The sequence below is a fragment of the Tympanuchus pallidicinctus genome, unplaced genomic scaffold (genome assembly GCF_026119805.1).
Source record: "Tympanuchus pallidicinctus isolate F22 unplaced genomic scaffold, pur_lepc_1.0 scaffold8, whole genome shotgun sequence".
NCBI classification, from domain to species: domain Eukaryota; kingdom Metazoa; phylum Chordata; class Aves; order Galliformes; family Phasianidae; genus Tympanuchus; species Tympanuchus pallidicinctus.
The window spans coordinates 28429986-28457026 of NW_026294802.1; the positions used below are offsets into that span (position 1 = coordinate 28429986).

Here is a 27041-nt window from a genome sequence, read left to right on the forward strand (position 1 = left end):
AAAAAAGTTTTAATTACCAGCTTTGAGACATTAATAAGAAAATTATCTGAGAGCATTCACATTTCTGAACATCCTTCTGCCCAGCTGACTTGGCAAAAGTAAACTTTGCTATTTAGCACCTTACAACTGCATTCTTGTTCACTGGCTTCAAGCAGCTGACAGAACAACCTTAGCAGAAAACTTTGATTTGACCAAGGTTAAGGGAAGGGAGGTACAGCCACCCATACAAAGACACAGACACAATACACAAATATGCGCCCACATGCTATCTCTACAAAAAGGCCTCCCTGCTGACCACACATTTCAAAAGGTTTCTGAGCAGCTAGCACTTAAAGGTTTTTATTAACTCTATAAATAAGGTTTCTATAACTAAGTTCCTGATCCTATCTCTCACCTCTGGAAAGATCACAAAAGAGTAATGGAAAGGTATTCACAGTTATCAAATCCTTTTTTATCTCTCGCTTTTAATTCTTCCTCGTATTGCACCTCAGATAACAACTTTTAGATCCACTTCTCATATTCGCGCACAAACCAGCGCCTTTCTCGGTATCTGTTACGGGTATAGGCACTAAGAATTTGATCTGAGCAAGAAATTTCATAGGGGAAGACCATTTGTTTTAAATAAAGATGACTATAAATGGCGAAGTACTCTACTCAGATTTCAGATTGTCAGACTTTAAAAGGTTAAATGCACAAGAGCACACGAAACAGGTATTCCAAAGACATCAGCTTGGCTCCTCTCTGAACAGACTACAACTGACTGCAAGAATGAACACTGGCAGTTTCTTCAGACAGTATTCAGATAAGAAAGCAAACTTTGTGTGGCATGAGGGGAAAAGCACACAATCACCTGCCTTTTTTGTTTGGTAAGTGTGAGGATCATGTCTCACAGTTCTGCAGATTAACTGTTGCAGAGAAAAATATGAAAAAAATGCAATTTCTTAATGCAACACTGCTTAGGCTCTAATAGGGCAAATAATTTTCTTCCCTCCATTACACTTGCATAAAGGGAAGCCCTTCTCTACACAAACTGTCAAAGAGAAGAGATTCCAAGGAATATATTTTCAAAACTTAATTACAGATGCGTGTCTTCACTATAAGATTTCTTTCCTACAAAGTTCTTTTTTATACCTACACAGAGCCATTTCCAGTGCTAAAATAACCCAAAATGAATATAAACATGCATATAAAAAAGGAATCTTACATGATTCTCCAGTTAAACAGGAATGAAAAAAAACGATCCTGGTTAGGGCAGTAAATGTTTACAATGTCAATGAAATGACAAAGTTTCTTATTGATGCTACAAACTGCTTTGGTCTCACAGATTTGCTCTGTTACCCAGAAATTACAAGTACCCAAAATATTCTCGCTGCTTTTGCAGTGGTTGTCCTATTAACAAGACTTCAAAATACCCACCGCAGGCAACCGTTACCTTAAATCCAAATTCTAATTCAGAAAAGATTAAAATTTGGAAACATTATTGATGCTAACAGGAAACCAAAAGTATCTTCAGGTTCCCAACAAGAGGCCAAAGCCCCAGTAGCACTTCAGCAGCCTCCTCCCTGGCCTGGTGACAACAGTGCCCCTGTGCAGCAGCGCTCTCCAAGGGGATCAAATTCCAACACACATCACTGCAGCACTGAAATCAATGAAACTGACATTTCAGGAACTTTTCTCTGAATGAACAGCAGACCTGACAAAGACCCATCTGTAGACGTCCACCTCTAAAACACCAGTCCAGTTTCCCACTCTGACCCAAAAGCATTAAATCACAGACTTTTACTACTGTATTCAGAATAAACAGAGGACAAACTGAAGATAAAGCCATATTTAAAAGACATATTAATTATTTGGCCCTGATTAACAGCGGGTGGCTTCCCAATATTTCCTTCCTTGCTGTTGCCGTATTATATTGATACATACCACCCAAAGTCACTTCTCTTTACTCCAGAGTTCCAGCAAACTGATGAGACATTTCTGCTTCCCTGGAAAGAGAAATTCTGAACCACGAGACCCGTGCATCCCATCTTAGATTAAATGAGAGCAATTCAAATTGCAAGGTGTAACCAGTTCCAAAGACAGTCTTAGGGGACACCCAATGTAAAGATTAGTTACTAGGCAACTATTTTACTGCCAAAACATAATGGTCCTGAAACCACCGCAGCATAAAAGCCTTCACAGATGTGTCTGCAATCACCCCAGTTAGCTGCATTGAACTGACAAGACGAGAACAAGATTTCTGAGCATTTTGTATGTGATTCAGTTTTCAAGAGACAGAAGGATGTTTCAAGTCAGTAATACAGTTCAGTAATACAGTTTTCTAAGTCCCTTGTTTTATTAGTACAAAGCAGGTAACATTAACATAAATAAAAAATGATTGACCTTCTGTTAGTAGATGTGCATCACTACAGAATACAGATACTTCCTCTGTGCTACTTCCTTCCTTGTTTCCATTCCAGTACCTTGAAATTAACAGACACATCAATTTCTTTCCTGACTGGTCTACAGCACAGCCAGTTTTGACGACAACAGGAAAAAGGAAGGGAAAAGGTAACCCCCCAACATCTATGTCCTTCTTTTTGATATTACAACAGGCTGTAAAATTCTCTCCCTCTGCAATGCAATTAAACTTCCTTTCATTTCACTATCTATAATCTGATTGCAGAAAGGGAAAGGTTGTGGTGACCTGCAGGACAGCATCAGGATCACTGAGACACCTGGCTAAGGTATCAAGAACAGGGCCAGAGGTTACACAGAAAAGGCTTTGTGAAATGAGGAAACTGTAGCCAGGTAAGAGGAAAGGATTGACACAATAAGAGCAGAGGGAAAAACACTGGGTCAGGGGTACCAAATATAATGCTTGTTAAGTCTTTTAAGTTTGGCAATATTCTTCTGTGAGTTTGAACAAAGATTAAGGAAAAACCAAAGCTGAAGTTTTCAAGCAATGTAAAAGCCATATTACTTGGGGAAATAAAAAAAAATAGGAGTTCAGTGATTGAACTGTAAAGCTGACTATGACAGAATGAACAAACATCAGTTTCAGGCCAAACTGCACGAGGCTAAAAGGCTGATCCTCTAGAGCAGCTAGAAGCATCTTGCCAAACACATACGTATTTGCACGTGAGTGATTTTATAACAGCCATCCCTCATTCACACTATTAAAACTTCTCTGCTTGTATCAAGACAGCCATACAGGAAGGCAGTATCAAAATCCCTCCCAGGAAGCTGGAGCTCTCATTTCATCAGCAAAAGCAACAGAAGTATACAGCAAACTACAGCTGCGTTCATGAAGGCCACAGGAGCAGACAACATCTCAGCTACTGCAGAAAATCCTTGAGACTGTGGGACACCTCCCTTCCATTCTTCTGTGTTTAATACACAGGACACTATAACCTACAAAGTACGGCCAGTGTCACACCAGTACCCAGGGCTGGAGCACTCTCTGAACCACAGATGGCACCAACAATACTCTATCTGAACACCAAGCACAGAGAAGTGGTGTCTGGTCCAGGAAGCTGTGGGAATATGAGAATATCAGTGTAATCGCTAGGCTCATGCCTGAAAGGAAAAAGAATTGTTACAAGAAAACTGCAAAAGCAACTTATCCTTTTTAGCACTGCTAAACTAGTATTACATTCAATACAAAGTTTGCACAGAGACAGAACAAGTTAACCAGATACTTTGTCAACCTGCAGGATGCAGTGCTCTTAAACCAGGCTGTGAAGCACAGGATGCGCTGGCACCACAGCGGCTGTGGAAATGAGCCGTGACCTCCTTGAAATGACAGCACAGCTCTGCAGGCTGGAGTTTGGGACACGCTGGCCCTGGCCCCTCCTGGCACTCTGCAGCACAGTTTATGGCTCTCCTTTGAAGGTTTTCAGTACACAGCATTGCAACTGCATCAAATTTTACACCAAAACTGTATTTCCTTCTTTCTACTTCCTGCAGGAGATTAGGACTGCTCCAAATTTCCTTCTCCTTGTTTCTTCAAACACGGTGTTTAGGTGGAGCTACAAGCTCACAGCTGTGCTAGTCGAGCAGAGCCAAACACCAGTGTAGTAATTTTGCTTTACAGCCAGATGCTAACCATAATTAATGTCATGGAATCCCAAAACAGTTTGGATTGAAAGGGCTCTTGAAGATAATCAATTCCCAACTCCATGCCATGGGCAGGGCTGTCACCCAGCAGCTCAGGCTGCCCAGGGCTGCATCCAACCAGGTCTCGAACGTCTTCAGGAATGGGACATCCACAGCTTTTCTGTGCAGCTGTGCCAGGGCCTCACCACCCTGAGTAAAGAATTTCTTTCTCACACAGATCTCCTCTTAGTTTAAAACTGTTCCTCCTTGTCCTATCACTATCAGACCAAGTAAAAAGTCAGTCTTTCTTCTGTTTATATGCTCCCCTCAGGCACTAGAAGGCCACAATGAGGTCTCCCCACAGCACTCTCTTCTCTAGGCTGAACAAGCCCAGCCCCCTCAGCCTGTATCCACAGGTACTCCAGCCCTCTCATCACCCTCCTGGCCTCCTCTGGACTCACAACAGCTCTGCATCCTTTTTTTTTGTGCTGGGGGTCCCAGGCTTGAACACAGCACTCCAGACAGGGCCTCACGAGGGCAGAGCAGTAGGATACAACCCTTCTCCACCCTACTGGCTGCCCTCCTCCTGATGCAGCCTAGGATACAGTTGGCCTTCTGGGCTGCAAGCACTCACTGCTGGCTCATGTCAAGCTTTTTGTCCACCAGAACCCACCCACAGTGATATAGCTTCCCTCTCCAACGTTTTCTTTTAGCCCAACACTGCAGCACAATATCCCATGAATGTTTCAAGCATTTTATTTACTGCTATTTAAATCCACAGAACACAACATACATTAAACAATCTTGAAGTGGCCTTATTTTTAGGTTGTTGGCACAGCAATTTTACAGTAATGCAACAAAAACAGCACAAAAATGCAATTCATGATGAACAACATACTTCAGAAGGAGCTCCTATAGCAAGAATAAGGAGCTGTGCTTTCACCTTTCACGTACACATACTCCCCAGATAGACAAGAGCACATGACTTCAATAAATAGCTGTCGTGGACTTTGTTAAAATCACAATACAACAACTTGTGCGTTTGCCAGTTCAATTTGCAAACAAATGCTTCATCATCAGCGAAAGTTGCTGAAAATATGTTAAATATTTCTGTTTATTGGGTTTGAAAGCACTTTGTAGATAATTAGTTTCACTCTTAGTGGCGCTGCCCTAGTCCCACACACCCCACACACACGCTGCGTCCCACTCTGGCACACCAACTGCCCCGAGCAAGAGCAGCACTCAGCAGCACCAGGAGCAAAAACAATCGACCCCAAAGAGTCACCCGACAGCAGAGGACACAAGGAGGAGAACAGAGGAGCAAAGTATCTTCGCAAAAGAGTTTTTGTAGCCAAGTGACAATCAACATCAGAGACACCAACAACGGAGACACAAAGAGAAGAAAGGATGTGAATAAACAAGAAGGTCTCACGGTAAAACAGAGTCTAATTAGAAAACATCAACACGAAACAATCAATAATGCCGTTTCAATCACTCCTCTCTGTTTTACCTTTTTACAACCTCCTCCTCAAGTTGAACGCTATACACAGTTAGCCTCTATGAAGGCAAATGACAAACGAGTACATCTTAAGTGCTGTTGGTACTTGGTACTACGTTCAGTGTGGGACTGGGGCCAATCTCTCGAGGGTGCTTTGACAGCACAGCCGAGCCTATTCCAAAATTAAAATCTGAGTATTATGTTGCTTTAGGGAAGTGTAAAAGAGCCCTTTTCTTTTCCCTTCATTTTTCCTTCCTCTTGTTTTAAGCATACAGCAAGGAAGCAAAATTCAAAGGGAAAAAAAAAAAAATAATAATAACTACAAGAACAGCATTACGGTCTGAAACTCCCTGGTAATAACATTCCCACACACAAGAATTACAAGAAATGCTGGTTTTCACATTAAATAATATGGCACATTCTTTCACAACTGAATGGTCACCCACATAACTGTCTTTGGCCAGGTTCACTAAAGCTTCTTCAGCTCCAATGCATACTTAAAATTCTTCATTAAACACAGCAGCCTTTGCAGAGCATCTGCATTTATCAAGCAAAATTCCAAAAACCTGATTGCATTTAGCATGTAAAAGTATAGTTACAATTACTTCTCCTAAGGCAAATCTTTATTTAAATGTTTTACAGATGATAATGCAAGAACAGTATGTCAGATTATTGTTTCAGTACTGTCTATGCCACTTCAGCACCTATTTTTGATGATGGATCAGAATAGCATTTGGCTCAGCAGTTCTTAAGAGGCACTAATAATATTTAGATGGCAGCCAAAGAAAGAAGCTCACTTTCTGAAGTCTAAAAGCAAAGGTCTTCTAAATTCAAAAAACCATGCCCCTATGCAAGCACCTTTATGAAGCCAGCTACACTAAGACTGATTGGCATGCACTATATTAACAGCTGTTCCTTAAAGGAAGGACACATCAGAACACTCAGTGCTTCACATCAAATTTCAATATTACATATTCCTATGCATGCTCTTCCCTTTTCCTGCACTATTTTACTTAGAACGAATTATAAGCTTCTAAGAACAAGCATCCGGAGCTGATTCTGACTGATGGTATGGAATTATGATTAAAAGATTCCTGCACAATAAAATAGCCCCCATGATGCTCCCAAGTTCATGTAGGGGATAACACGATAGTTACATAAAGTACAAAAAATATTATACATATTTTAAAACTTTTCCCAATTAGCATCATCCCCAGGCTGCTTCATATTCAAATTTTTCTTGCTATGTATTTGTTGGCACTTGTCCCTTAAAGAAAGTTACTGTAGCAATATACAATAAATAAAAAAAATACAAATTGACTAAATATGATGCTGGTGTAAACTCTAGTCTTGTATGTATCTCAACTTCTGAATGCCATAACTTACGATGCAGAAAAAAACGTTTTGGAAGCTCAATACAGTCTCATAATTTATTTAATAAACTGAAAGTGAAAGGAAAAGCTCACACTAAGATACAAAGATGTCCAAATAAAAGTTGGCTTTTCAGGCTTGCTTTGAGTTCTATGAACAAGCCTTATCCTCATTTTCACTGACTTCTGAAAGTACAAAGATCAAGTGGGAACAAGGAAAAAAAGCCAAAAACCACTACTACTAAGCACCAGAAGCAAGAGGTAGGAAAAACAGGGCTGACAGTACTACAGTGCTAGGTTTCTGGTCTGTACCAAAAGGCACATCTTCCCTCCTTCACTCACTCCCCATGGATACAATGTAAGGAACACAGCTTCTCTTTCTCTGTACAAAGTAAGACACACAAAAAAAAGAAAACCTTAATACAAAACCTGTTACTTGCAGAGACATCAGTTCTGCAAACTGTGCTCATAGGTGCTCAGCCTATAGCAGTAAGCACCCAGAGCTCTGATTCACTGATAGAAAGCAGCACACTGCTGGTCCTGGAAACAGAGTCGCTCAGAGATGTTGAGAAATGATCTCACTGCTAAGAAGGCAGAAGGCTAACTTTGGACAAGGCATGTGTAGAGATAAGAGCGAGTCCAGAGCAAAGTGACAGGACACATTCCAGGTTTTTCCCCTGTGAAGTTTCTCTTACCTCTCATTTTGCAGATCAGTCCCAACACACCTTTTCTATTGTGAGTTAGTAGCTTACCAACCAACTCATTAAACATCACTGGTGACATGGAAAGCAACAGGATGTTTCTGCCCACTTGCTTTTCCTGGCACAGCACTCACCTTAAAGTGGGCACCAAAGCAGAATAAAAATGCAGAAATGGACATGTTGTGCAAAAGCACGCTTTCTACAGTTTCAGAAAAAGGCATCCTTCACCTTGACTCAATTTCCAACAGATACTCAGCGAGGTATTTGCCACATTGCAAACAGATGCACATCTCTCTTCAACACCTTTAAATGAGTTTGTGATCCAGGACCTTGCTTTGTCTATGACATGTTCTGTGACCTCCAAAAATCAAATTTTCTGAGAAGGACCTAGAAGAGCAGTAGCTTCCTACACAAGGTTATGCTGGAGAAGAGCCCAGCAAACTACCTGAAAGATCTCTTTAGAAACTAGTTCCTGTCTCTTCCTGACAAAGCAGTTCTCTTTAATTCAACCGCCTTGCTGGAAATCAGAGATAATTGTTAGAGCCTAAGGCAAAGCTTGCAAGTTGTCTAGCAATGAATACTGAAAAAACGACTTTCCAGATTTATTGGAGCAGCGTCTGCCAACCAACTTCTCCACTTGTTCTCACAGTAACTCTGCAGCCAGTTCACAGGCTGGCAGGATCTCTTTATTTATTTGCTCATTTCCCCATCATACATACACTTGCACTGGCTGGCCACTGTTTGCCAAGAAGCTCTTATGAATGGGGGTAAGGGGGGAAAGAAAAAGCAAAGCGCTTTACATGATCATAAATTTTCTGTTCAGACATGACTGCATCAAAGCCACTGCTCTGCAGGTTGACATTTCATTCAGAAGGCTAACACCACAGAGGTAAAGTACACTGGATGTAGATCATTCTTCCCTAATATCTTTCCGGAAGAAGCTGGCACCTTGCATAACTGCTCATCTTTCACTTCAAACTGAGAAGAACACACCACTTTCCTAAACAACCCATACCATCCAAGATCTTCATTTCTCTTTTATTCCCAAGATATTTTTCAAAAATCTCTCCACCTAAAGTTCTCAACTTCCTACACAAAATACCTTTCACAGGCTACGACTGGCAACACGGGCACTCCCAGGAGGGGTAGACAGGGAGAATAACTCTAAGAAAAGGTTTATTTCTCACCCCGTGGAATGGTGATCTGAGACAGCAGCTGCAAGAAATGAAATCACATCAATAAGGAACAGTTTAAAGAACCTTCAACAGCATTTCAGGAGACACCCTCTGGATCTGAACATAATGGGACAGTCCTATGGGAAGGTCCTAAAAAAGGAAAGCTAAACAATGCCAGATCAAAAGTTAATAATGACATTACTTAGAGAGTGCCTGCTGTACTTTTCAGCACCTCAGTAACACCAAGTGTTTGCTTCCCAAACTGTGCCTCTTGGAACAAACGAAAGGCAGCACTCTCAAGTCTCCTGTCCGGACACAAACTAGAGATATGTTTATGAGAATATAATACTTTTAAATTCTATATCTCCCTTACTTGCCACTCTGATCTTGAGGACAGGATCAGACCCTTCCACCACAGCTAGGGATATCACGGCCTGTTCCTTGCTCCATTAAATAAACTGCCACAGTGTGATGTGACACAAAAGGAGGAGTTTGAACTGTTGTAAGAAGAATATACAACAAAGAAGTTCATTTGAGAACTATCTACTGAAATCAACAAGAAAGCAAAACGTAGTGAAAGAACTGGAGTACACCCACACGTTTGTGTTATATACCATTTGTTTTGAGGGATACTGTAAAATGGTGGCCTGATTCTATGATGTGTACCTGATGGCATCGTGTCAGTTTTGGAGAGCGTCTTTAGCATTGCTCACAATTGCAAAAGAACGCAATTATAACTGCAGAATTTAAGAACTGGAAGTATTTCAGAAGACTCTAAACTTCTCTTTAACAGGGGAAAGAAGGCAGGAGGGAGAGGGACCAAAAAACCTCACTGTCTTCAAATGTGTTACCTGTAACAAAGAGAAAGTAGAGGCATTAGTACTCAAATGAAATCCAGTGAGGCTGATGCTTAACACAAGAAATTCCGTTTTTAAAAAGAACTGGCCCATCAAAAATCTTCAAAAACAGCTGGAACATTAAGCTCAAAGTTTCCACTGAAGCATAAAAGATCAGAATCTTTTTTAATTGGCATAATTACTAAATGCCATTTAGAATGGCTGCAATGTATAAATAAATTTTAAAAAGCAACTTTTTGAAGTAAAAGTTTCCAACTAAATTCAATTAAACTACTCATACTCCTCTTTCAGAGTAAAGCATTCCTAAATTATGACCAGACATCCCAAGATAAAAGCATAAACAAACGGAATTGTTTCAGTAGTTTACTCCTTTAAAGTATATCATGATTAGCATGTGTCAGTAACATGGAGTATATGGGAGCAATATGCTTCTGCTGCATTAACATAGGCTCCCTTAACCACTTCCATATCAACCTCTTTTCAGACCATGAGACTTCTATCATTACATTTCTTACTGATCTAGATTTTAAAAAGTTTTTACAACAGAAGTTTGTGGTGGGTTTGTCAGTCTTAAGCACATCCCTACAGTCATAAATTCTACTGTAGCAGATCCTCCCGGAAGCCATGGTAAGGCACATGGAAGAGAGGGAGGTGAAACAGGATAACTAACACGGCTTCACTTAAGGGCAGGTTTTGACTGACCAATCTTGATGCTTTTCATGATGGCACAACTGCGTCAGCAGACAAGGGAAGAGCCACTGATGGCATCCATCTGGACTTCAGCAAGGTCTCTGACATGGTCCTTCTTAACATCCTTCTCCCCAAACTGGAAAAATACCGGATTGTTTAATGGATGAAGAAATGTTTGGTGGTTGTGAAACTGTACCCAGAGAGTGGTGGCCAACAGCTCAATCTCTGGACGGAGATCAGTGACAAGTGGTGTTCCTCAAGGGTCAGTACTAGAACTGGGGCTCTTTAGTATCTTCATCAATGACGCTGACAGTGGGATCAAGTGCACTCTCAGAAAGCTTGCAGGTGACACCAAGCTGTGTGGTACAACTGACATGCCCAAGGGACCGGATGCCCTTCCGAGAGACCTAGGCATGCTTGAGCAGTGGGCCCAGGAGAACTTCATGAGGTTAAACAAATTCAAGTACAAGTCGGGTTGTGGCAACTCCTGCTATCAGTACAAGCTGGGGAACGTAACAACAGAGCATAACCCTGCTCAAATGGACGTGGAAGTACAGAGGAACAGCAAGCTGAACAATGACAAGCCAACAACGTCAGCTGCAGCACAGAAAGCCAACCATACCCTGAGTAGCATCAAAAAAAAGCATGGTCAGCAGCTTGAGGGAGGCAATCCTGCCCCTCTCTACCCGCCTGGAATACTGCGTCCAGATGTGCAGCCTTCAGTACTGGAGAGATGTGGACATGTTAGTGAGTTCAGAGGAGGGCCACAAAAATGATCCAAGATATGGAACATCTCCCTTAAGAGGACAGGCTGAGAGAGCTGGAGCTGTTCAGCCTGGAAGAGAGAAGGTGCTGGGGAGACCAGGGAGCAGCCTGTCAGTATCTAAAGAGAGGCTGTAAGAAAGAAGGGATCAGACGCTTTACCATGGTCTGTTGTGATAGGATGAGGGGAAATGGTTTCAAAGTAACAGAAGGGAGATTTTAATCAGAAATAAGGAAGAAGTTTTTAAACAATAAGAGTGGTAAGGCACTGGAACCGACTGCCCAGAGAGGTGCTGGATGCCCTGTTTTCTTAGACACTCAAGGTCAGCCTGGGGGGCCTCTGAGCAGCCCGATCCAGCTGTAGGTGTCCCTACCCATCGCAGGGGAGTTGAACTAGACCTTTAGTAAGGCTCTCTTCCAACTCAAAGGATTCTATGATTCTAATAGCTCATTTAAAGAACACAAACACACACCATAAGGAGGAATCTAAATGCTTCTCAAGCTCTGTGATTCCTGTGTATGCTACACGGAACTTGATACGGACAGACAAAACTTCAACTGGAAAAAATGAAAAAGAAGAGAGATCAGGCAGCCTGATGTAGAAACGTGCTCAGACACAGAAGTCAGTGATACCTCATGTTTAAAGAAGATTTTTATAACCAAGGCTAGCACCTTAGGCTAACTTACTGCTGTTAGTGTCCTGACCCAGGGATGGCTTTTTCACAATAAATCTAAGAGATAAGCACATTTGAGTACACTGAATTGTTTACTGAGCAAAAATTACATGGTTCACAAACCTTCTCTTCCGCACGTTTTACACTTAATCTAATTAATGCTATTTCAATTCTCTAAACCCAAGCACAAAACTGTAACTTGAAAATATTTATAGCCAAAACTGGTAACGATTTATATATGTATGCATCTGCGGGTGGGGGGGGAAAAACACAAATGAAGTGTCTGCAGTTTACAAAATTACAAAATTAACATTACACCTCATTATAAAGTTACACGTTAAAATTTTATTACACTTCTCAGCCAAAAGGATCTAAATATGTTTTATAAACTGCAGCCCATAGTCTCCCAAGACAAAGAAGGCTTAGGAGGAAAGATCCCAGAGGCGCTGTGCCTGAGGTGGGCGCAGCAGCAAACAAAGCCTAATTCGATGCAGGCCCTTTGCTGAGGAGGACAACAACCACAACACAGGCCTGACAGAGAGAGGAGAAGAAAGGAAGAATCCAGAACTGATCCGTTACAGGAAAATATTCCAACCACAGCCTAATTTGTAATCTCAACAAACACTACTCTCACAGTCACACAGAGGAAGAGCTCAGAAAACGCTAATCCCATAAGACTGCTGGTGACTACACGTTGGGGAGGACCTCGTTTATTTATTTGTTTTAAGATGATTCAAAAGCTTCACCACTGTTAATAACTTACACTGTAACGGCTATAGCAACAGAAAATGTATTCAGGCTGCTGTGCCTGAGCACAAGTCCAACACTGCCCCTACCTATTTGTATAGGAAGATTTTAACCAAAACTTTGGGTTATGGGCAGAAAATATGGCTACATGAGAAGAAAACAAAGCCCTCCACCTACAGCTAGAACATAAAAAGGAAAAGCAATTCAGTCCAGCAATTCACAATGTCAGAACAACATTGTGAAGTCCAACCTAGCGAGGATTATCGATTATTCGTTATCTGTGGTATATTTGCATAGCCAATTTGCTATATTTGTATTGCCACAAGTTCAGTCTGGAAGAGAGGAAAAGGGTTCAGCACCAGTTACACTGACTGCATAATGTGCGAAAGACATGATAGTAATACACACTGTTCAGTTATGCTTATTCACCCAGAGAGCAGATGCTCATTTCTGGCATGCATGTGTTTTCAAGGATACACATGAAGTTTTTCCTCCTTCTTCCTTCATTGGTCTTGAAGATGCCTGGGTTCCTACACCTTCTATAGCCAACTAAAGTAAGAAGAGTGAAATTTCACCTGTAGCAAAGAAATACAGTGCTGGAGAATACGTGGGACAAATCTGGATTTTAAATTTATATCAGAAGATTTATAGTCAAGTCTAGATATTAAATGCCTCACTTGTAAAACACAAAGAGGAACAGAAAATGAGTCATATATTACTTGAACATCTATCATGAAAGCAATGAAGAAGTTTTTAATGCAAGTGAACACACCAAATAAAACTAAAATTCACCTCACCAGAGAACATTCACTCCTATTCTAACTAACACTTTAATTGCATCACTCCTTTCTCTCCTTACATAACTTCCTATGCCCTGACAATTCCAGTATCTTCACTCGCAACAGAAACAGAAAATAAACCTCTACAAAGGGTGGTGAGATTGCAGGTTGGATTGTTTTGTTTACCTTACCTACAAAAGTACAGCTCCCCACCCCTCTACTTTCCTGTCCATTTTCATAAGTGTCGGTAATTTTCCCACAGAACTGCAGGTCAAGCTTGCTCCTAAAATAAAAGCTTTCTTCTCAAGTGAAGATTCTTTCCAGAAAATGAAAAACACTGAAAGAGCAGAAACACTTTCAGAGCAAATAATTTGTTTTCGAAATCATATCACGTTTTGAAGTTAGGAATTCTGAAAACAACTCCATAATTTGATGTTAGAGCAACACTTCTGAACCACAGATTTTCTAGAAGTTTTCTACAGCTCTTGCTGTATTTCATATTCAGAGAACTGCTCAGTACTTGAGAACACTCAGTACTTGCTATGAAACTTTTTTTTTTTCTGGGCCTTATTTAAATTGCCTTCAAATGCATTTCTTTGGAAGAAGATGCTATGACAACACAGCGATTTGGTTTTTACCTTTAAGAGCAGTTACGTTATGCAGGCAGTAATACTTACAAGCCACTGCTTGTAAGACCCCCATGTTGGTCCTTGCCCAACTACAGAAAGCATGGGCCTTACATATCCAAATACTTCCTTTAACCATCTCTCAGATTGAACTCAAACTTATTTTTTGAAGGCAGCTGAGACAGCCCGATCACTTCTGGATGTTTTTAAATTGGATCACATTCCACGCACCCTTTCTCCCTCGGCCAAGAACAGTTTAAAACCTGCTGGGACACTACAGCTGTTACAGTCTGTGCAGCAGCGCAAAGGAGGTCAGCTCCTTGTCCTGGTGTGTGAACCACAAGGGAGAGCTGCTCAAGGCTGGCCCAGCTGTAGACCCACCCTGCTCGCAAAAGGACACGGAGAGACATACAGAATTTCACAACATCTCCCTTCCGTGACACCACCTAACCAGCACAGCTAAGGACACTTCATTCTAGGACTGAGAGAGGTGAATTCTCCAAAAAACCCTGTGTGCGCCATCGGGGACACAGCTAGGGTGCAGGCTAGGAGTAAAGTAAAAAGAGGAACTAAGAGGTCCGAACAGGAACAGAAAAAGAAACAGCAGTGAGAAGGCAGACGTGCGAGATGTGGTTGGCGGGCAGCCCCGGAGATGCAGCCACTACAGCATGTGTAGCTCCAGAGCTTGGAGCCGTACCCACCATTGCTGGATTTCCTCAGCCTCCTGGTGTACGGCCAAGTGACCAGGGATCACTGTCAAGATGTGCCTCTGTCTCCTTGTAATTAACGAGGCAGAGGGCTACAGAAAGAAAACAACGTGTCTGGCTAAGATGTTTAAATGTCACATATCACACTGATTTTAGGCCTGCCTCTTAAGACCTTTTTTTTTTTTTTTTTTTTAAAAGGTAACATTTGGAGAGCCACACAAAGATTTCCGTAAGTGCTTTCTGCTTAAAGTAATTCAAGAGTCTACGCAGAAGCATTAACCTTTCACAGCTGTGAATGAAAGGTGAGGTATTTCTGATAGGAAATTTAAGAAGCACCCCCAGCAAGCCAATATCTCAGTTCCCTTTCCAGGAAGGAAACATTAATCTGGAATTAGCTGCTGATTTTGGATCGTCTTGTCTGAAAAATGGTATTTAAAACCCTTAGTATCTACCCACTCAGTGAGTGAACACTGCATCTTGTCAAACAAATGAGGCCAAAGTCCCTTGGGAAAAAACCGCATTTGGTCACAACATGCAATAACACAGATGGAACCTGACTCAAGATGGGAAAGAAAACCTTCACTCCAGCAATTCTTAAAATCAGAGAGCCTTGAGTCTGCAAATTTGACATTCATTTGAGCAGGGCTTTATGTAAGGGCCAAAGGAGGGGTTTGTCTGTAACACTCATATAGTGCTCATATAAACAGTACACTACGTCCCTCCCAGTTTATGACCTTACAACGTAACAACACAGAGACTATGCATGAGGAAGAACAACAGAAGAATCCAAAACATTGCTTTTCAATCTCAAATTGCAGTTAAGGATGGTAGAAGTGATGAAGTGACGAAGAATAAAAAGGTAGAAGATGAAGAAAAGAAAAACAACAACAAAAACCAACACAACAACCTCACAAGAAAACCACACAGAAGACTACAGAAGGCAGAAAAAGGACACAGAACTTCTGAGAACACAGGATAGAAATAAAAGGGCAGCTGAAGTCTTTGGTGTTTACCTAAAACGCTCATCTTCATATACAAATTAAGCTCATAGCAGCATACGCATACACTCGCACTTGGAGCACCTTCATCACGCTTCAAGGAACACAGCTCTTCCTCTCTCAGTTCATACAGTAAACCAATTTAAAGCTCCTTGCACTAAGTGAAAAAAAATGCAAATCTTTAATAGTTACAGTTTCAAAGCACGTTTGAAGTTACAAAAAAAATGTAATTATTAAAAAATGAATACATAATGGATATATGAGCACTTCAGCAGCGTTATATAGATTTTTAACACTAACATGTCATGCATCAACCCCAAATCCAATTTAACTCCTCATAACACGGGGATAATTACAAAGTATCACTACGAGTCTCAAGGGAAATATTTACATTAGTCATTAAGTCTTCTGTATCACTGATTTTTTGCCAGTTTTATTTTGCAAGTTTTACAGCGGCCACAGAGGTCAGGTTTTGTTAGGTTTGCTAACAAAAGCAGGACGTGGATGGCATGCACTGAACAACAACTTGCCTTGGAATCCACAAGGAATCCATTTCACCAGCAGCCCTCAATCTCATTCCAGGACAGCATGGTTACCCTGACAGGAGAGGACTGTCACTTGTAAGAGAAAAACACCAAGTGGTTCTTCAGAGGAAGAAAAGCAAATAATAATCATGTGGGCATAACAGCAGTAAGCTGCACTCAGAGAGAAGCAGCACAACACCAGAGGGATTTTTGCTCGGTTAAACAAGTCAAAACTTGATGTTTTCTGGCTTTGACACTACAAAGCATGAGGATAACTGGTTAGGCAAGACCCCCCATTCATTTTTTTCTGTTTCAGTTTTCGTGTTTAGCATTGACAACTGGATTAGGATAAAATGCTCTTAATGCGTACCGATTTCAGAAGCTTACTTTCCAAGTGAAATCTGTCACTCTCACAATTTTTCCCTTTGCAGTAAGAGATATTTTAATGTGTCACCACAATTATTAATGACTAAGAGTTTCCACAGAAAACACGTTCACAACCCAAATATCCACACTTTGTAAAGATGAAAACATTCCCACACAATTTTATGAAGTGCTACAGCAAGGGCAATGATAGAGGAATGTCAGCTTATTCCTACTCTACAGTAATCAATGAGAAGACCAGCCATTCATTCTGCAGGTTGTAATTCAAAAGGACAGCCACTGAAGAAAACTGATGTGTCATGGTTTCACCCAATTTAGGGAGGGAAGTGAGGGCCACAATATCTTCCACAAACATCTAGAACTTTGATAGCAAGTTGTGTGAGGAGTGTAACATAAACACCTCCACCCGCACCCCAAAGCTCTTTCTAGAACCCATAATAATAATAAAAAATAAAAAAGGCAGAAACTTTGTTATCAATGAAGCAAAGCTGAATAACAACTTGATGCCAGGCACCCTGCTCCTCACTCACACAGAGGCACAGACAGGCCCCACGAACAGGAGGCCTTCCTCCCCACCAAGCTTTGAGGGGATGGCATCCCCAAGCCTTCACAAAGGGAGGTGCGGAGTTCACTGGGCTTTTCCCTAACCCACAGGTGAGGACAAGGGGGTTCTCTAAAGATCCTCTGCCAACTGGAAAAGGCACAGGGCGACAGACTGGGCGGCACACTGGCACATACTGCCTCTGCCCACCCTCCCACTGAACAATCACAGTGTGATGTAGAAGTAAGACCTATCCACACAGAAATGCCCCGTCTATCCATCCAAATATACACACATGCTGTTTGGCCTCAGGAAGGACAAAGTCAATCCATACATCACCAAGGGTAACCTTCAGAGCGAAGCACGGGCCACTGGTGCAATAAATACCATGCATTACAATTATAATTATTCTATTTAATCTGTTCTGGTGACATCTGCGATTTGCAAAGATGTCTGAGGGCTGACAGCACTTCCCAAGCCCCAAATCACTGATCTAGACACTGCTAGGAAATGAAGTTACTTTAATTGCTCAGATAAAACAACCACCAAAAGCATCTACAATGCCCAATTTTTTCTTAAAATTGGGAGCTACTGAAGAAACTGAATGATTTCTTTCGGCCCCAGATCCTCTTCAATTTACTCATCTCTGAACCTCAGGAACCCTCAGGGAAGGAGAGGGACCTCATGACATGAAGCACTTGTGCTGGCTCTAGACAACGCTATAGAAAACTTTATAAATACAACATCAGAACAACTAAGAAATGCCTCTCTGTTTTGGTCTCATATTTTCAGATTCAACTTTTGATCCTCTACTCTGTAGTTCCAGCTGCGCTATTAACATAAAAATACAGTACCTGCTTCAAGAAGTGGTGAAAAATGAGAATCAAGCTGCTCTGCTAAAGCTGTAATTCTTGACACATCCAATTCCTGTCCCATAAATTATTTACATATGACAAGTCTGTTCTGTACAGGTGCCACCCCCCGGTCAGCAAGATATGATGCATTCCATCATTTAATTTAACAACACATTATTTGTAACCTGAATTCAATTCATAATTGAAAATGGAATAGTGGCACAAAAAGCATGACAGATGTCACATTAAAGAGAGCATAGCTAAGGCTACAGCAAGAGGCATCAAGTATGTAACAGAATAATGCCATATCTAAGAGAATAATGCCATTTGATTATAAATGTCACCTGAAATACTAAAAAACCAAAACCCTGAGGTTTTCTCCTGAGCATATTTTAAATGTGTCATCACAGCTGTGTTAATACAATTACTGTCTTTTCACATGTGTAGCATCCACACATTTTCATAACCATTGCAGTCCCACTGCAGAGACAGATTATGTGAGATGCCTCAAAAAGTGCAACTTGTGAAGTGCTTGCACCTGTGAGCAGGAATCCACCGTGCTTCTTTAAATTATAGAAAGAAATGTCTCAAGTACCACACAGCTCTTTCAAATTGGTGGTTCTCTCAGATATACCAAAATGATACTGCAGAACAGCAAATGGAGGGGACTAACTCATCCAACTGTGCAAACCAGGTTGTTGGTATTCCTGAAACACAAGGAAAAGTACTGTCTGGCCACAGTCACTGTCAGGGAAAATATTTCAGATGTAAATATCCATGTTGAAGAAAATCAGGTAGGATGCAATTGTACTTCACTCTGCGCCGGTGGGGATGAAGCCTCTAGGTGCTAACAATACAAGAGGTGTTACATAAGACTAGGTGCTTATTTTTAGAAGCACATTACAAAATTAAGTACTGCACTGGAATCTGTTGCCGAGCCACGGACAGTTACATCAATGCACACAAAGAACAACTGCTCAGCTGAAGCACGGGATGAGATTCCAATTGGAGTTCTCTCCTGCCAATCCCCCCAAAATATCCAACCAGCTGAGACTAAGCAAGTTCATTTGGATCCGCCAAAAAGCTGATCCTGCTGATCCTAAGCACAGACATTTTCTAGGAATGGCAGAACTAATAAAAACTGGTTTCCTGCAGCTTTCTTCTTCTGTTGCTTAATATTTCTCCCACACCACGATGACCCTCAACTTCCTTCCCTTTTTTCCACATCTCTTCACAAGTCACTTTCTCACTCCCTCCTGCTCCAGGGAAGAGAGCAGTGGTGCAGACACTCTGCAAGTCTGCATGTACTCACAGCCCGCAGAATCTGTCCCACATCAGCTCTGAGCAGTTCTCTGAGAGGCTGCAATAATTCTGACACACTTCCTGTACCCGGTTACATTTTATGAGGCTTGAAGGACCACACTTTGAAATCTAATTCTTTCTGATGAAAGTTTCCATGCATGTAAGTTAAACGCTTAATTTCTGAGTTAAAAGTTAACTATGTGTACTTTACATACATACATACACTTTTCTACACACGCACTGCTGAGTGGGAGGGACAGACAAATGAAGCAATCCCACAAATCAGAGAGAAAATGAGAAAAGCTGAATCAAAACTTCTACAACGTTTGCCTTTTTTTTTTTTTTTTAAAAAAAAAAAAAAGCACAGTACTGCAGAATGAAATCAGCATGCATTTCCCTACATCCAGCTTCGCTCTTCTTTGCTCACCAGCTCTCCTTATCAACAGTCCTCTCATTGTTACCTATTTAAAAAATAAAGTAAAATTACAGCTAACTTCATGGTCACGTATCACAGTGTTCTTCAAAACCATCCCACCTGAATACTGACTCCCTTATTTCTTGCAGGCAGTCGTGAAACAATCCATTAAGCACATCCTACTATCAACAGATTTTACTACCGCTGTTTCTTTGCTCGTAGCCTACACTATTCCCCTCCAGGCTCTTTGCTAATGACATTAATAACACGGCCTGCAGATGATGCTGCTTCATCTACTGAGCTTTAAAACACACCTCACAAAAAGGTTCTGCTTTATGAACCAGACACAGGTACACCCTGGCACATATGGGCCCAGCGTTGCTGCAGGCAGGACTGCACACACACTGATGGTGAGGCACAGTTGCAGGTGGCTCCTCACAGTGGCTCACTCCTGTTTGCCAAACAGACCCATAACCAGGCATCCCAGTCTGAGACTTACCAAGCTGTTGCTATAAAAACAAATTTATTTTAGTACTAGGAACTGACCCTAAAAAAAAAAAAGAATCAGCCAGAATCATGAAAGGCATCCTTTAGAGTTACATATCCTTCAAAAAACAAAAAAAGAAAAAGAAAATATTAGGATCATGGATAAGGCCAACATTTTGCAAATTCCTAATTAAATCATTAAGAAAAATAGTACTTGTCAAAGCACACACTGCTGACAGCCACGGTACACAGCAACCTGACATAAGGAGAGCTCAGAAGAATACCAATCCCTTTAAAACTACATTTCATCCCTCCAAGAAATTCTGAATACTTCTTATGTTCCCAGTGATGTCCCACAATACAAGTTCTTACATAAGAGCTTATGAATTCCCATGAATCAGAGCATACAAAACTCACTTCTTTACCTACCAAAGCACATCAGTCTGCAAGGGTCAGAAAGTTTCCCCCAAAATGTTACCTCCATACCACAACAGCACAGGAATCCAAATGTGCTTCAAATTCTCACCATGAAATAAAACAAGATACTGACTTATTCTAGTGTATAATGCTGATCTTAATAAGTTTGATATTGAATTCGCTCACTTGAAGTGTGCAACCACATACATAAATCAACAAATTAAGATTGCAGTACAAAATACTGAAAGTATTTTCTGACGATGCTTTTGACACGTTGCAAAAACTACATCACACAGCCAGGTATCAACAACAGTACTGGCATCACAAGAAAGTCAACAAATAATTCAGAAACCTAAAACATTTAATATTATTTTTTTTTTACTGCAAACAATCCTACAAGTGAGCACAACATTATACAAGACACTTCCAGCGTTCAGAATTGCTCATCACCTCTTCTGCCCTTCAAACACTGGAGCCATGCAGTTTTGACTTCTGTTTGAAAACCTTTCTGATTTGCTCTTCTCCATTCTCCAAAGTATGGCATATGCTTTACAGAAGAGAAAAGACCCACTTCTATGTACTCCTTAGCCTACTGGGTCATTACATAAGATAACCTGCTTCACAGCTCATTTTCTGCTTTAACATTTGTATGCAACTTCCTCAGCACTTACATCACTACCCAATAGTGGAAGACACCGAGCACATCAGCGAGTCCCCTACACACCAAGGCAATGGAAGACAAGTTGGCATTCCCTTTTTTCCCCCATCTTTTTAATTCCCTGGCAACACTTCCTTTGCAAGAATGGTTCTCAAAATTAGAATGTGGAAAATGTATTAAAAATAGATACAAAGAATAATCAGTGCCTCAAACAAAGTGAAATTCTAATAAGTTGAAGATGGAAAAATAGCGTTCCACTGAAACTTGAAGGAAAAACCTCATACAGTCATATAGCTATATGACAAATGCACAGTCCATCGATAAAAGCATGAGTTACTTTGCTCTAGGACAGGAATCTTCAGACAACCCTTAGAAAGAAAAGATAATGTATGATAATGCTATGTTATCATTGTCAGTGTTACCACGACAGCCTTAGAAAAACTTGTTTGCCAAGCAGTTGCCTACAAAACTTACCAGCAAGAGTTCATAGTTTGTAACTGTTGCAGTTGCTTTAATATAATTAGTCACACCATCTCTTTTCGGTGCCTAGAAACCTCTTGTTTTCAAGAGCCTTTAGATAGTAAGAAAAAATGTCACTAACATAAAATTCTGCAATGTGTAAGGATAAAGAACACAACAGCCACCTATGGAATTTAGTATAGGACCATTTAGCGTTCACAAACATTACTTTAAGTACATACATTAACACTACTGCTGGCATCTAGCTCCACAGAACCCTCGAACCAACCACGTAAAATGCAGGAAAGCATTATCCCAGTGCTCCAAACCAGAACTCAGCTAGAAATGGGTTCCATTACTTACCTCTCACACATCACCTTGGGGGTAACTCCGACACACAGACAGCACTCCCTACCTCCACTGTTCAGCCCTCACCGCTCTGTCTGCTCAGTGGGAGTCACACCAAGCACCAGTTTCCGTTTTATCTCCCACAAACATAGCAGTGTTTATAATGGTTTTCATTTTAAATAAACTATAGCTTTTTACAGTTAAGACTCCTACGTCCACCCATTGCTTATTTGAGACGCACAAAGAATTTGAAGGTAGAGCCTTGAATACGCTTTGAAAGTTACTGACTGCAATCAAAAAGAATTGTGAGATGGGGTACAGGATGATGCTGAAAATATTACCATGATGGAAAGCAGAAGGAAACTACGGCATTGATCAGAAATTCATCAATAAGTACAACTCTCGCAACACAGCTCACCACAAGAAGGATGTGTCTGAAAAAATTCTTGATTATGTCAAGTTTTAAACATATTACACTTTGTAAAGAGTGGTCAGATACCAGAGCAAGCCAAAAGGGAACAGTAACACCCATGTTCCTGTAGCACTGCTGATCACCAAGGCTACCTCAAGGCAAATTGAGGGAGGGCAGCACAGGGGGCCCAGAACCCTCCTGGGGCAGGGGGTCATCTCCATCCCAATTTGGGGCTGGAAGTAGCTCAGCTCTGAGCTAACACCAACTACCACCATACCACATGCAACTTTCAGCATAACAGTATAAATGAGAGATACAACATAAATTAAAAGCAATCTGAAAAGTTCACAGTCTTCTGTTATTGCTGAAATAAAAGCGTAGCGACTGTAATTCCAATACAGAAATCTCTTACCGATTAGCATGGAAACATACGTTTGGAACACAAACACCTCTGAGAACAAATTTCAATAAGGAAAACTCCAAACAACCCACTGCACAATAACTTCATTGGACACAACCCCTTCTACACTGTTACAATGTTCCATAAAAGTAGACTGAATTGTCAACATCCCAGCCTCTGCCCTGAAAGCTCTGATGTTAAGAGGTTAACTGTCAGCACACCAGCGGGTGCTTTTAAGTCAATGAGACTACCCACAAAGTTTCAGTTGTTCGTATGTTTTTACAGGAACCCAGGGCAGGAGACCAGTGCAACACACGAACACAGAATGTAGGTGCTGAAGCACAACAGAAAACAAACTAAGAAAATGAAAAGAAAGACAATGAATCCTATTTGGGAAAGAACAAGAGAAACAGGTTGTTGGAATTGCTCTGATACATTGGGATGAACTTCAAGAAAAAAAGAAAAACAGGTCTCTGCTACATAGAAGAATGTTTACTTTTTTGTTTATTTTTAAATTTACTTACTTGCACCTCAAAAACCCAGATGAAGTAAAATCAATCCCACTTGACTTTCGTGCCTTTTGTCAAGAAGTACTGCCATTTGTGTATAATTTTTACTATTTATAACCATAATAAAAATAATTTCAAAACTATCATTTAGAGGGTAATCCTTTAAATTTGTGCCCAAAGCACTACTTTGACATAATGGTGTTGTGATTCTATAGAAGCTTTCTGCCTGTTTGTACCTAAGCTAACATTCAGAAATGTGATTCTGTGAAATATACAACAAATATGGCAAGGATTCTGCCAAGAAGTTGAGAATTTTTCTATTTATATATGAACAAGGTTTTTGTTTGTTTTCTTATTAAGTACCTTTGAAATCTGTATTCAACCACATTATAGCTTTAAAGGAAGAGATAACCCCAAAGAAGTTAAGTAGCAGAACCTACCTGAGAACAAAGACTGGGAGCTTAGGTGCACTTCCTATGCACCCCATAACAAAGCAAGCAAGTCAACGTTTCCCTTAAGTTTCCAGATGAGTCAAAAAGGCAGGTGCAAACAACATCTATTTTATCTAAGAGTGTTCTTTAAATTATGCTCAACTTCTGGAGTCTTCAACAGCTCTGCTAGAAAATATTTTGTGCCTCCTCGCTATGGCACACAACTGGTTCAAAAGTACAGCGAGGTTACAAACCCCGCAATGGTCACAGCACAGCCTGGCCCTTGCACCAGTGCAGAAATACAAAAACCACACAACGGAGGCTCAAAATGCAATAAAGTTTCCAACTTCTGTCTAGCCAGAAATACATTTAGAAGGACAGCAAATACAGCAAAAATAGTCCATGAAAGCTACCGCTGCCTGAGACGAACGCACAGCTTTAGGGCTGACGTGAACACCAAGGCTTCCAGGTGCCATCATGCAGCCAAGGGACAACACCTTAACCATCCTATTCTTCCCAGTGAATACTAATTCTCTACAATTAGATTCTTTTAAAGAGGACTCAAATCACCTTTAATAAATTTCAATGGTTGGTGTTTTCTTGCTAGCTCTTAACCAAGGGTTTTTGCTTTCACTGCTGGTAGAATCCACCCACAGACGGGTAATAGTATTAATGATGATTTTGAGAGTGACATTACCTTTCTGGAAGAAAAGCACAGAGCAGATTTACCTGCTAGCAAACTCTTATCAACAGCTTCCTGAAAGTGAAACAGAAACACACTTACAAGTTCAGGTGGGTCAGATCCTAGTATCAAGTATTCAAATCCCTTCCTAAGATTAGAAGCAGTTAACACCTTGAAGTTCTTTATGCCAGCTGAATTCTCACCATCAGTTGGAGTGGGGCACTGAACACAGCTTTAAAGATTATGAAACTGGACCTTGCAAGTTATGTTCCACTAAAACACTATTTTAAGAGAACTCCAAGTATCCCAGTGCACACCTAACAACCCATACAGGTCCAAGTAGAGATGCCTTTGCAATGCAAACCTAAACAATTACTCTGCTGCAGGTCTTTACAAGTTTTAACAGCCTGAAACAAATCCAAGTTTCCAGAAAGGCGAGGATTCCTGCAGAGTGCTGCGACAGCAGTTTGAGCATCTCAATTTCCCTTCCCCAGGCCAAGGGGCTCTCACAGAGCCCCCAGCACCACAGGGTACAGTGTGCAGGGGAGGAGAAACACCACCTTCACCTGTGCGAGTTTCACGCATATGCACACGCGTGAACATGAGTGAGACACAGACAGTTCTGATTATCTTCTAGGGATAACACTGTGCAAAGTTGGAAACAAGTTCTCTGATAAAACAGCCTTATGGTTGCTCCATGCCTAACACCGCGTTTTCACCAGCTCACATTAGAGAACCTCCAAAACAAAGTTACCTCCAACTTCATTGAAGAAAACAAATTGCAAACAAAGAAACCACCACCACCAACAACACAGGAATTCCAACCTGCAGTACGTGCAAGCAAACCCCTGCTTCTGTCAGGGACACAGCTGCAGCCCCACAAATCACACTGCAGGCTCCCACCCCGACCCACCGCCCTGTGTCCCCCCAGGCCGGACCGATCACACCGTGCACGGAGGCAAATTCTTGCAGGGGATCGTTCCTTTTCAAGTTTGTTTTACCAACACGTCTGAGGGAATACCAGAACCTGTTTACACATCACCTTAACCGCCACCAGGAGGAGAGCGTAAAAGGCGCACGCACGCAAAAAAAAAAAAAAAAAAAAAAAGGAAAAAAAAAAAAGAAAAAAAAAATGTAATTTGTAAAAGGAAGCAGGCCGACGGTATCCCCGGCTCACCCCGTTCCTCTCCCGGGGACTCGCTAGAGGCCCGGCGGCGCAGGCCGCGAGGCCACCCCGGCAGCACGGCGCCGCCCGGCAGCGGGGCCCGGCGGCACCCGGCGGCAGGCAGCACAGGCCGGGCCGCACCAGCGCCGGGCCCGGCGGGAGGCTGCGGCGGCGGCGGCGAGGGGGAGAGTGCTAGGGGGAACGGAGGCCGCGCGGCCCTCGAACGGGCCCGGCGAGGGAGAGAGGCGGCGGGCGGGAGCCGTCCCGAACGGGCCGAGCGGGCCGCGGCGGCGGAGCGACGGCCGCGGAGGATGCGGGGCCCGAGCGCGGCCGGGCCTCAGCTTCGGGCGGGAACGGAGCGGCTCCCGGCGGCCCCCGCCGGCCGCGGAGAAGGACGGGGGGCGGCGGACAGGGCCGGGCCTGCGGCCGCGCTCCGGGCTCGGGCGCCGCGCGTCCCCCCCGCTCCCCTCGGAGACAAAAGCAAACGGAAACCCGGCGGGACGGCCCCGGGCCTGCGGAGACCCGTCGAGGGCCGCACCGCCGCCGGGCCCCCCCTCATCAGGCCGCGGGAGGGCTGCGGCGGGGAGCGGGGCGGCAGTGGGGGTCGGAGAGGGGGCGGCCGGGGCCGGACTCACCGCATGAATTTTCTTGTCCCGCGGATCCAAGATGGCTGAGTATCCAGCACGGAGGATGCTGGGGGAGCAACCTTTACCCTCTGACCCGGCCGCCGCCGTGACCCCGCCGCCGCCGCCGCTCGGCCCGTTGCGGCGCTGAGGGGCGGGGAGAGCGGCGCGCCGCCCGGCGTTGCGGAGCGACGCGGGGTTGCGGGGACGGGAGGAGGAGAAGAAGGGGGAAGGAGAAGTGCGGCCCGCTCCGCCGCGCTGCCTCCGCCTCCCGCGGGAGACGCGGCCCTGCGCCTGGGGCCGGCGGGGCACGTAGGCCGCGGGGCTGCCGCGCCTCTCCGCCGGGCCTGCGGCGGGCGGGAACGCGGGGCTGCGCCGCTGCCGCTCTCGGCGCCCATTTTGTGAGGGCAGAGGCGGCCCCGCTGCCCTGGGTCCTTCGCCCCTTGTGCAGGCCGGAGCGCCGGGGGGTCACGCAGACATACTCCTGGGGGAGCAGCATGGCCTGGTGACGAGTGCAGAGGACGTGTCCTGGTTCTTCTGGAGATGTGGGATGGCCTGAGAGGTGTCTAGGTCCGGAACCACCGACCTGATGAGTGAAATTATGTGAAAGTCTCAGTCTCCTGTATTGGCGAGGTCATGGTGGACACGCAGGCTTCGCTGCCTGCATTATGATTAAAATGGATGAGTTACCTAGATGATACAACTGGAGTTTTTTATCACTGTGAAAATACGTGGTGATATCACATGTGGGACCAGTACAGCAAATGCAG

General features: G+C 42.8%; 1 protein-coding gene across 2 annotated transcripts in view; it reads right to left on the reverse strand.

Annotated features, from left to right (window-relative positions):
• The window catches only part of CNOT2 (CCR4-NOT transcription complex subunit 2), a 93120-nt gene extending 66696 nt beyond the window's left edge, over positions 1 to 26424 (reverse strand). Inside the window, exon 1 of one of the 2 annotated variants that reach the window (XM_052668970.1) lies at positions 26284 to 26424. The gene's annotated coding sequence lies outside the window, so the exon portion shown is untranslated. The remainder of the gene's footprint in view (positions 1 to 26283) is intronic. The other variant, XM_052668971.1, reaches the window with a different exon arrangement.
• Positions 26425 to 27041: the final 617 nt, after the last annotated feature.